Below are 12,604 nucleotides of genomic sequence, written 5' to 3' on the forward strand. Positions count from 1 at the left end.
GATGTCAGTGGGGCCGGCTTCAGACGGTAGGCGTTCCCATGGGAACGCCTCCGTCTGGCAGGCACGCCCTTGGCACACCCACCAAAGGGGGCGTGCTGTCAGTCACCATCGACAGCACGCCCCCTTTGGTGCGAGACCCGGAGTGACAGCTTGGCTGTCGCAGTCCGGGTCTCGCGCATGCGCACAATGGAGCTCCCTCCGTCGTGCGCATGCGCAGTGGGGAACATCGACCCACTTGCAGCGTACTGCCGCTTGCGAGTGGGTCTGAAAGACCCCCTAATTCCCCAATTTTATGTTGGCACACACCCTGCTATTCACCTATACCATTGAGATGTCGGCTGTGTGGATAGATTAATATAATATTGGCAGCTGCTGTTATTCTAAATCCTTCTATCCTATACGGCCCTTTTTTCTCATGTAATAAGCTATGTGGGGTTAGAGATACATTTTGATATGCATCATTTCATCTATGTTGATTGCCACATAAACTGCCTACTACTATGACTGTTAGAATGAATTTTTGATGTGCAAATTGCCTATTAATAGGATTGAATTGAATTATCTACTATATAGACTATCATAGCACGTCATTGTCGTATAAACAGCATATCAAATAGGCTTTAGTAATCAGTCAGATAATTATACTTGACTGTTTTACGATATATGTACATGTGATTATGTGTATAAAATAAATACAATTAAAGTACGCTCATGCAATACTTTTGTTGATACTGTGTATTATTAAATAAAGTGGACTCCTCTGGTGAGCTAGTCCTACATACACTCTTGTATTGTGTATACCTGGGCATTCACACTCCCCATTCGGGAAATTACCTACAATCATACCATACTGGATATGCCCAACCTCGTCTGATCTTGGAAGCAATACAGTGATGGGCCTGGTCAGTACCTGGATGGGAGACCACTTGGGAATACCAGGTGCTGTAGGTTGCTAAAATTGGAGGTGGATTGGGACGGTTTGGTTACACAGCAGAGTGGTAATTCAGTATCACTATAATGATTTACATACATTCAGAGAATATGACATTCTTAATGATAATTACTATTTAACATACGACCAGGATAATAGGGTATTTATCCACCCCCATGTATGTATGAATATATGTGGGGATTCTATTACCCGATATATAATATTTTCGCCCTAATTGATAAATTCTATAATTAATACTATTTGTTTGTAGGGATATTCAGTTATTCTATTTTTAATTTAATATTTATTAAAAGTTATTTTTTATAACCATGAGGAAAAAGATTTTTGTGAATATCCATTATAATAAGCTTTAGCTATCAGCCTCTTTTCTATTTGTGATTTATATATAACTATGTAATATTTGTGCTATGTGTGATGTATGTGTTACTATCCTCAATAATCAATAAGTAAATATCACATTTAAACTAGACATTTGTCATTAAGAGTGCCCCAGCTACTAGCCCTTTCTTTTTTTCTTCCCTATGTATTATTGGGCTGTGGGAGCACCACCAACAATAACTATTCATACAGTTGTATCTAGATAACTAATGGTTGGTTTCTATTAATAATTACCATCACTATAATTTTTGAGTTCTGTGCGGAATTTTTTCTTTCTTTTTGGACTGGCCGCAAGACGCCATCTTGGAAATGAGATCGCAAGATGCCATTTTGAGAATGGCCGCCTAAGCGCCATTTTAGATAAACTCACACTTTAGTACATGTGGCGATATTACTATTAGCATCATGCGATGGCATCTTTCACCATTTCTCATACACACATTAATACGCACAATTGAGCTGTTAACTAGTCGCATATTACCGAATGCATAAGACCCTATATGAAAACGCTGAATATTAGCTCCATGCACACGCATCTGCCCCAAGTTAACTAGCTTCTTTACATCAAACCCCACATACTCACACATTACATATTCACATACAAGGTTCCATAAGCTATAAGGTATAAGATTCGAGTATGCACATTTATTATCATTGCTAGGAAATAAAGGTTATTTCGTAACTAAGGTTTTATATGTGATAAGTAAGCCATGTTTGGTATTGTACTGATCCGTACTGTCTCAACAGTATTCTGGTAATATCGATGGAGAGATCGCAACATGCATTCTCAACTTATGGACCGCAGAGACTTCAAGCAACAAAATGTACATTATATGAACAACTGTTAGGATTTGCATGAGGCGGGAAACCAGAGACCACCAGTGGTTAGAGGCTGGGCTGTGTCTATTTGAAGCAACCTGTTAAATGCCTTGTAACATATGCCCTCTCCTTTAGGACCAATGGTATTAGCAACAAACTTCTCTATTGTGTTGTTTATTTCTGGGGGGTATAAATATGTGTGCTCTGACCCTGGGTTCCTAGTCTTCGTGCTGAATGCTGATTGACGAGGGGTTTCTTGCTGATGCCTACATCTGGACCAGAGAGCGTTGCGTATGTATAATTGTACTTGGGTCTGTATAATCTCTTTGCGCTAAGATTATATGAGGATCATAGCGTGTAACTGCTGTACTTTTACTTGAATAATACTTTGTGCTTTGGAACCACAGGTTCTAGGTCTGGAGTCTTTATTTACTGTATGACTGCGTACGCAAAATAGTGTCATCCTTAGAGGTTTATAGGCAGGATATTAGAAGGTATAGGCAGGGGTATATAGAGGTTCAAAGGCAGTATCGTTAGCTCGTAGTGAAGTCACTTCCCCGCTCACACGGCACTTACGGTTATCGATTTCTCACCAAAGGGTGGAGTGGCCACATGCAGGGTTTACCTGCAACCACTCGGTGCTGAGAGATCGCTACCCATTTTCATTTGAGCCAGGGACGCTGACTAGAATCCAGGGTCAAGAGAGGAAAAAGTTTGTTTTCCTTTATTGATAGAACCTAACATTTAAAGGGGTGATGCAGTATTGAACACGCGGCTGAGTCGCAGTTTTGCGCACAGTAGAGATGCACTTTTGTGTACGCAGCTAAAGGTTGTCATACGGTTGTGTGGTAGTCGCATTATTGTGTATGCGACTGGTCACACAATAGCGTATACGTACTTCTGGTTGTGCTGCCACGTGTTTAAACAAAGCTGTTGAGGTTTACATTCTTTTCAATTGTTGTCAATATCTGGGTTAATGTGTATTTTTCTGCGCAGGAAAAAAGTGTGTAATAGTGAGTATTTGTTGGTAGGGGTAACTTGTTCCCTAAAGTTAGAGGTACCGTATGACCTTTAAGGGCTAAGTGCTAGCCGCTCGGTAAGCAGCATACCGTTCTATACACAGTAGCACAGTAGCAGGTGTACATGTTGTCTTTGTTGTAGAGAGGTGCGTGGAAGTAGCCGACTTAAACTTCCATAGGTGTGGAAGTTGCCTTCTTAAATCTTATCCGGGTGTGTGGAGTAGCCTTCTTCAAATCTTCACAGGTGAGTGGGCGCTGCCGTTTAAATCGTCCACAGGTAAATGAAAGTATCTTGACTGTTTTTCACCAGTTTAAATCTTTATTGAAAAATATAGGAGTTGTCTCAGAAGGGGTGCCATGCAAACAATAGAGATGTTAGACAATGATGTGCTGCTAATGGAAGCGCCACTTGGATCAGCCCATCGTATTATGCATACTAAATACGGTACTTATGCAATAAGGTATTGTGATGTATGGTTTAAAATGACGTGGAAGAGTGTTAGACCGTTTCCCAGAATTGGTAGTTTTGATAAAGATGTATTAGATAAAGTCCGGGATCACATCAGTCTGATGCGCTCACGAGAGAAAAAGGTCAAATATAATTAATGTTTAAAGTTGTGGCAGCATGAAGGGGATGCGTGGCTTAAAAATGCGCAAACGACGCAAACTAGCGTTGCGAGCGCATTGCCAGAGAATACGTCCGCGACGCTGAATTGCAATGCGGGTGAGCCGCAAAATGGTGCGCACGTGCAGCAAGGTAGCATTGTGGAAGGTATTGCCAGCATTTCACGCGCACCACCTCCACCTTATGTGGATGGAGGTGCAAGTACAGTTATCAAAAATACCCATAACAATGTAACAAGCAATTTGTACCCTCTCTTAAGCAACTATAAATGTACATGATGTGGATGTTGAGCCTATTGTAATGTCTGCCATTTCCCATGCTGTACAAATAATAGATGCTACGCCACAACAATCATGAGTGGTGCCGCCATCTCCATCGGTAACAGCAAGGGAAGTGCTATCACCCTCTGCACCCGTAGAGGAAGTTGTTAATACCATACGTAGCAGCAACAGATTAAACCCCCAGCCAAGTAACAAGGTCAAAGGTAGCAGCGCTACCGGTCTGCATCCCATTCGGACAATAACTGTTCCGAATGGAAATGCAGATGTGAACGGTGTAGTGCCCATGAGGGAAGTGGTAATGCATTGTCCTTGGACAAGAGCAGAACTAAATTCCATCATAAATTATTTCCCCGATCCCAAAAAGGAACTAGCCAAATGTGAGAGATTTTTGAGGAATTTGGGTAGTTCTCATGAGCCAACTAATAAAGATTGGCGTGTGGTGTTAAGGGCCTGTCTACCATGCAATACCGACGTAATAAAATTTATCACGGATTGTGTATTGGATGGTGACGTTCCCTTAACGGACCAAGTAAACCAAGGTAACATTTCCGGCATTGTAACTCAATTGGGTATATATTTTCCAGTAGTAGTTAACTGGAACAAAATTTTCACCATAAAGCAAAAGGAGAGTGAATCTGCAGAAGAGTATTGCGACCGGGCTCTGCAGGCTATCACCCAGTACACTGGGATAGAAGATATTAAAGATAGCACTCACCACAGGGTAATGATAGTCACGGTACTCATGGACGGTCTTAAGGAAAACTTAAAGACTCGGGTTCAGACCTTACAACCTAACTGGAGGGGAGTCACAATAGATACACTCATAGAATCTGCCATGGAACATGATAAGAACATCTCAAAGAAGAGAGAGACCCAGAGCGAAAAACTAAAGGCTGTCAGTATTCAAGCTCTGGAAGGAATGACGGTAACATCACAGCCAACAGACACACTTGCATCTACACACACACCTACACCTGAACAGTTATATGCCCTCACTAATCCCACGCAACAGAAAACACAGCTCTATTCTACTAACCCTACACAACCACAGGTTCCACACTACTCACAAACTTCATATCCCCCACAATACTCTTATCCTCCATATCCCTACCCATATCCACCACCTCTTCCCCCTGCTCAAACCTCACAACAACCCGTGTCTTCATCTGATCCACGAATATGTTTTAATTGTAACCAGCCAGGACATTTAAGTAGAACCTGCAGAGTAAAAAGGGACCCCCAAACCAGAGAGTACCTGGATATCCCCTTAAGGGATACACACAGAGACCAGCAAATATCCAGCAAGCACCAGTTCCAATTGTGGCTGTTAATGCTTTATTGGAGAATGGTAGCCAATGCTAGGGGTCAGGTCATACCTGTAGTCTACAGATAGTCAGGTTAACAGGAAGTACTAGGGAAGAACCGGTCATGATGGTTGATGTAGCTGGTACTGAATATCCTTTTCTTGTAGACACAGGGGCGACCAGGTCAGTGATAAAATCTTCCGTTAATTTACAGTTGACCAACGAGACAGTAGCAACAATGGGTGTAACAGGTAAAGTGCAACATTATCCTTTAACAAAGTCCACAGAGGTTACTATTGGGCCGTTGCATACCAGACATTCTTTTCTTCTGGCTGCTGCGGCTCCTACTAACCTGCTGGGTAGAGACTTGTTAGATGGGATGTATTATATATTGCACCCCTGATGGTGTATTTTTAGATATCCCTGAGAGAGTTGCGCACGAGGTGCGGGATATGTTGGACACTCCCCAAAGGATCACTTTATCACTCTACCAGTTTAAATCCCAGGTAGATCAAATGTTGTCCAAAATTCCAGATTCCCTTTGGACTAAGGATGGACAGGACATTGGATTAATGGCAAACGTAAGCCCTATAATGGTAAATTTAAAAGGCGGTAGGCAAGCTCCAAAAATTCCCCAGTACCCACTAAAACAGGAGGTAGAATTAGGGGTTTTTCCAATAATTGAACGATTATTGCAACAGGGAATTTTAGTTCGTACAGCTAGTGTAGCCAACAGTCCCATCTTTCCAGTAAAGAAGAGTGGTGGGAGGGGTTATAGGCTGGTACAGGACCTTAGAGGTGTTAATAAGGTAGTAGAAAGCCAATTCCCCATAGTGCCAAATCCAGCTGTCATTCTTATGCAGATCCCTCCAAACACAACCCATTTCACTGTCATTGACTTCTGTTCTGCTTTCTTCTCTGTGCCTCTCCACCCTGACTGTCAGTATCTATTCGCATTTACGTACAGAGGTGTGCAATATACATGAACACGGTTGCCCCAAGGTTTCATAGATGGCCCCAGTATCTTTTCCCAGGCATTGCATGACTGCTTACAATCTTTTCAACCTGCAAATGGATCTGTTCTAATACAATATGTGGACGATTTATTGTTATGTTCTGATTCGTTTATGTCATGTTTGAATGATACTAAACTTTTGTTGCTTCATCTCTCGCATACAGGACACAAGGTGGCTAAGGACAAACTACAGCCGTGCCAATCCAGAGTAAAATATTTGGGACACTGCCTAACCCAGGGGTAAAGACATCTCACAAATGATAGAATCCAGGCCATACAGAACATGACACTGCCACTGAATCAACAGCAAATTCGTACCTTCTTGGGAATGTGTGGATTCTGTAGAATGTGGATCCCAGGTTTTTCTATTTTGGCCTTGCCTTTACAGGACTTAATCTCTTCCTCAAAGCCCGATCTTATCATACACACAAAGGAGTCAGAGCAGGCATTCCTTAATCTTAAGGATAGTCTGACCAAAGCACTTACATTGGGAATACCTGATTATGAAAAACCTTTTGATTTGTATTGTACGGTAGCCGATGGTTGTGCTGCAGGTGTCCTTACACAAAAACATGGTGATGCCAGTAGGCCCGTAGCATACTACAGTGCCCAATTGGACACTGTGGCGAGGTCACTCCCCACCTGTTTGAGAAGTGTAGCAGCTACCGCTCTATTGGTGAGTAAAAGTGAGGACGTAGTATTGGGTCATGATATGATTGTCTATACTCCCCACGCTGTATCTGCTCTGCTGAACTCTGCTCAAACCAGACACATCTCTTCAGCTAGGTTTACCAAATGGGAACTAGCTCTAATCGCACCTGTGAACATCACTGTTAAACATTGCAGCACGCTGAATCCAGCAATGTATTTACCATATGTACAACATGATGTAAAAAGGGTGGAAGGAGACGAGTTGCTGGCGGAGGGTGAGTTCAGTGGACATAATGATACACACGATTGTATGGAATATCTGTCTCAGTCCTTTACTGCTAGACCTGACATACATGACACACCTTTAGAGAATGTAGATGTGACTTTTTACACGGATGGGAGTTGTCATAGACAAACAGACACAGGTGAATTATGTACAGGTTATGCTGTTGTAAATGACACAGACATCATAGAAGCCAAACCTCTTGGTCCTCCTCACTCAGTCCAGGTGGCAGAGTTAGTAGCACTAACTAGAGCGTGTGAACTGGCAGCAGGCAAATCTGCTAACATTTACACTGACTCGAGGTATGCATTCGGGGTGGTGCACGATTTCGGGGCTCTATGGCGTCTGAGAAATTTTATGACAGCAGCAGGCACACCAATTGCACATTCCCGACACATAAAACATCTTTTAGAAGCAATCCAACTACCCAAAGCGGTGGCAGTAATGAAGTGTAAAACCCATACATGTGAGGATGACCCGGTGTCACTGGGCAACAACAGAGCTGATGAAGCTGCAAAATGGGCAGCAGAGTTAAAAATGTTTTCTCCCACTGAAAAAATTATGTCTTTCCAAACAATTGATATGCTGAAATTAATTGAGATGCAAAATTTGTGTTCAATCCAGGAAAAGTCCATTTGGAAGTCCAAGGGATGTGGGCAAGAGTCCTTCGGGCTCTGGAGGGACGGACAAGGTAAGCCAGTAGCAGCCAAGGCATATTACCCCAGCCTGGCTGAGGCAGCATACGGTCTGACTCATCTGGGAAAACAAGGTATGTGCAAGTTAGTGAGAGCATACTGGTGCGCACCAGGTTTTTCTTCACAAGCAGAAAAGATAGCAATGTCCTGCCTGACCTGCTTGAGGAAGAACTTAGGGAAAGCAATCCCTACCGAACCGTCCCACATTCCACTGACTGATGGACCTTTCCAGGTGATACAAATTGATTTCATCCAATTACCACCCTGCAGGAATCTTAAATATGTATTAGTGTGCACTGATGTATTTTCTAATTGGGTTGAGGCCTACCCAGCGGCCACTAATACTGCTGCGTTTAATGCCAAGAAAATAGTTCAGGAATTTGTATGCAGATACAGTATCCCTAAAATCATCGAGAGTGACAGGGGTACTCATTTCACAGGTGATGTTTTTCAAAATATGTGTAAGCTGATGGGTATTAATAGCCGACTTCACACCCCCTACCGACCGCAAGCCAGTGCCAAGGTAGAGAGGATGAACAGGACTATTAAAAATAAATTAAGTAAAATCATGGCAGAGACTGAACTAGGTTTGCCAGAAGCATTACCGTTGTTCCTGCATAGTATAAGGACCACTCCCAGACCCCCTCTAAATCTGTCTCCCTTTGAAATACTGTTCGGTAGACAACCTCATTTGATTATAAGTCCACAGGAAGACTTTACAGTTACCTCGTTGTTACCTTTCAAGTATCTTGTATCAATGAGTAAGCAGTTAAAACAACAGCAGCAGAAACTGAATTGTTGTTCAATGATATGCCTGAAACTAACTGTCATTATGTTGAACCAGGAGAATATGTTATGATCAGGAATTTCTTGCATTCAGGTTGTTTGACTGATCGGTGGGAAGGTCCGTACCAGGGGCTGTTGACAAGTACTACATCATTGAAGGTGGATGAGAGAGATACCTGGGTCCATTCCACTCACTGCAAAAAGGTCAATCAACCGATGGAGAAACAAGTCGGAGACAAGGTTTATAGTGTGGACCTGTCGCTCGCGAACTTGTTCCGGGAGGATTGAAAAGGTTGTAGTGAGATACCTGAACTAAAAGAAATCTGCAGGTCTTGTTGTGGCAATGGACGGGGCTGCTGTGTTCATTTTCATGTTCTCTTTTAGAGTGTTCATCATCCTGGTCGGTTTGGGAATGTCCGGTTTCTGCGAAGGGGGACCGATTGTGGAGAGGGGAGTTGATGGCAGTGCTGATGGAGTGGAGTCAGAAGGAGAGCAATGCCGATCAGTGGAGTGTCTGACCAATCTTAGTACTGTTATTGTTAAGAGAGCTGTTATTCCGGATACTCAGGGACGGTGTGGAGGTTTATCGTCTGAAGATTCCTGTATTTGTGAGCTTTGTGGGTCCCTAGTTGATGAGAATTGTATCCAGCGGTGCCAGCGTAAATATAACCCGTACTGGGGTGGGTACCCTTTAGAGGATTATCATAGCATGGTAGGCAAAGTGTTAAATCAAACTGATTGCTGGATGTGTTCACATGTGCCACAGGGACAGCATAATGTAGGGTTGGTGCCATTTCCGCTGAATATCACGGAAATTTTAGAATTACAGAAAGGGAAAACCTCATTTCAAACCACCTAATTTCAAACTCTATCAATTCCAAGTAGATAGATCACTTTTGTGTTTAAACATAACCAACCCCAATAAATCCGGGAGTTGGGAAGTGACAGGGAATAATCAGATGATGACCTTCTCACAAAGAGCTGATAATGAGTCCATATACCATGATCTGTTACGCTCAATTAAATCTAATGGGAGACATTTTAGGTACTGGTATGCATTGAGTTCCACCAAAGAAATTATTGGTAAGGTGTCAGATGGTTATTGTGCTAAAATAATACAGCCAGAAACTTGCATGTACCAGATGGAAGACCCAGAAATAGGATTGTTTGCAAGGGAAATGTGCTTATTGATAATGATGCATACCATTCCTTATGTTCTCCCTGATAATGTATATTTTATATGTGGAAGAAAAACGTATAAGTGGCTCTCCCCGAGTTCCGAAGGTTTGTGATACTTGGGAAGAGTAGTCCCAGAAGTTATGACCCTCACACATGTTGAAATGCTTGGTATACATAAAAACACACCGTCACCATATCTTCACACACAATATGAACACAGAGGCAAACAAAATATGATATCTGGTGACGTGCACAAAGCCACTCAGTTAATTAGTGAGACAACTGGCTTTCAAGCTCTAGTCGCATTGGATCCCACCAGGATCGCTCGGGATACTTTAAACTTTAGATATATTCAGGATCTTGCTAAATTGATACAGGTAGAGAATTGCAAGCATACAAGAGAGAACTGGTGCAACACAGGCTAGTGTTAAATTATTTAACTGCTGTTCCTGGAGGGTATTGCATAATGTTGGCCACCCAATTTGGAGTAAAATGTTGCACCTATGTCACCAATGATACCAGCGACCCTAAGGAAGTGATAGACCGGAAGATGGATGAAATTCTGCAGCTAAAATGGGAATTTCATAAGAACCATAATGCTTCAGTGGCTGAAGTAGGGGAGAAGATAGAAGGATGGGTTTCATGGCTGAACCCAGTGAAATGGTTCTCAGGTCTAGGGGAATGGGTCCAGGAAGTGATCGCCAGGATCGGCAAATTCTTAATCCTTATACTAATTGTCATCTTAATAATTGGCATATGTGTCCGGTGTGTTCCTATTGTGTTGAAGTGTGGAAAATTTAAAAATAGAGTAAAACAAAAGAACTAAATTATGATGGTGGTCAGTATGAATACCGAGGTAAATACAGAACTGCATTACAACCCTGAACTAGGAAATACCATAATTTAATGTATTATATTTAGACATGCATAGAATGTATTATTGAAATGTTATTTTAAAACACCTCAGATAATGTAAAGTCTCAAATTTCCCCTTCAAGACTGCCTTTATAGGACTGGTGTATCCCCACACCTTTCACATGATCTTCCAAGATCCGCGGTCTGCATATAATAGTAGTTTTATGTCCCCACTCAGAGACACATTATTGATGGATTAAGAACCACCTTGAGCCATCCCATAATAACACTAAATAGTATATAAATATATGCCTACATTATATTTTAAAATCAGATTGTGATAGCATGTTGTTCGCTATCAAAGGGTGGACTGTCGAAGCTGGATAATTGGCTGAGACAAGATCAGTTTAAAATTGGATCACATCAACGCCATCTTGTGACTGGCTGCAAGATGCCATCTTGGAAATGAGATCGCAAGACGTCATTTTACGAATGGACGCCTAAGCGCCATTTTAGATAAACTCACACTTTAGTACATGTGGCGATATTACTATTAGCATCATGCAATTGCATCTTTCACCATTTCTCATACATACATTAATACGCACAATTGCGCTGTTAACTAGTCGCATATTACCGAATGCATAAGACCCTGTATGAAAATGCTGAATATTAACTCCATGCACACGCATCTGCCCCAAGTTAACTAGCTTCTTTACATCAAACCCCACATACTCACACATTACATATTCACATACAAGGTTCCATAAGCTATAAGGTATAAGATTCGAGTATGCACATTTATTATCATTGCTAGGAAATAAAGGTTATTTCGTAAGTAAGGTTTTATACGTGATAAGTAAGCCATGTTTGGTATTGTACTGATGCGTACTCTCTCAACAGTATTCTGGTAATATCGATGGAGAGATCGCAACATGCATTCTCAACTTATGGACCGCAGAGACTTCAAGCAACAAAATGTACATTATATGAACAACTGTTAGGATTTGCATGAGGCGGGAAACCAGAGACCACCAGTGGTTAGAGGCTGGGCTGTGTCTATTTGAACCAACCTGTTAAATGCCTTGTAACATATGCCCTTTACTTTAGGACCAATGGTATTAGCAACAAACTTCTCTATTGTGTTGTTTATTTCTGGGGGGTATAAATATGTGTGCTCTGACCCTGGGTTCCTAGTCTTCATGTTGAATGCTGATTGACGAGGGGTTTCTTGCTGATGCCTACATCTGGACCAGAGGGCCTGATTCATAGCTGGACGCTCTGACCAGAGCGCTCGCTCTGAATCAGGACCGGCCTAGCTTAAAATGGAGCGGCCTCCTGGCTGCTCGCATAGCTGTGGGTGACCACCCACAGCTTATGCGAGCGGCCAAAAAGATGGTCGCGATGGTCAAGACCATCGCGACCATTGGGCTTGCGACGAGACCCTGCGGTAGGGTCTCGTTGCTGCAAGCCCAGGAGTGCTTTTGGCTCTATCAGTGCTAAAAACACTCCTACTGACATCACTAGTGATGTCAGTGGGGCCGGACCCAGATGGTAGGCGTTCCCATGAGAACACCTCCATCTGGGCAGCCACGCCCCGGCACGCCCACCAAAGGGGGCGTGCTGTCACTCACCATCGACAGCACGCCCCCTTTGGTGCGAGACCCCGAGAGGCGCCTCCATCGTGTGCATGCGCATTTGGGTAACATTGACCCGCACGCGAGCGTACAGCGCTCGCGAGCGGGTCTGAATGAGACCCAGA

At 42.7% G+C, this 12,604-nt stretch overlaps 1 pseudogene; it reads left to right on the forward strand.

Annotated features, from left to right (window-relative positions):
• The first annotated feature begins 832 nt into the window (after positions 1–832).
• LOC148540715 (5S ribosomal RNA) lies at positions 833–951 on the forward strand (annotated as a pseudogene).
• The last annotated feature ends 11,653 nt before the right edge of the window (positions 952–12,604 follow it).

The sequence above is a fragment of the Taudactylus pleione genome, unplaced genomic scaffold (assembly GCF_031769625.1).
Source record: "Taudactylus pleione unplaced genomic scaffold, aTauple2 ptg000018l, whole genome shotgun sequence".
NCBI classification, from domain to species: Eukaryota; Metazoa; Chordata; class Amphibia; order Anura; family Myobatrachidae; genus Taudactylus; species Taudactylus pleione.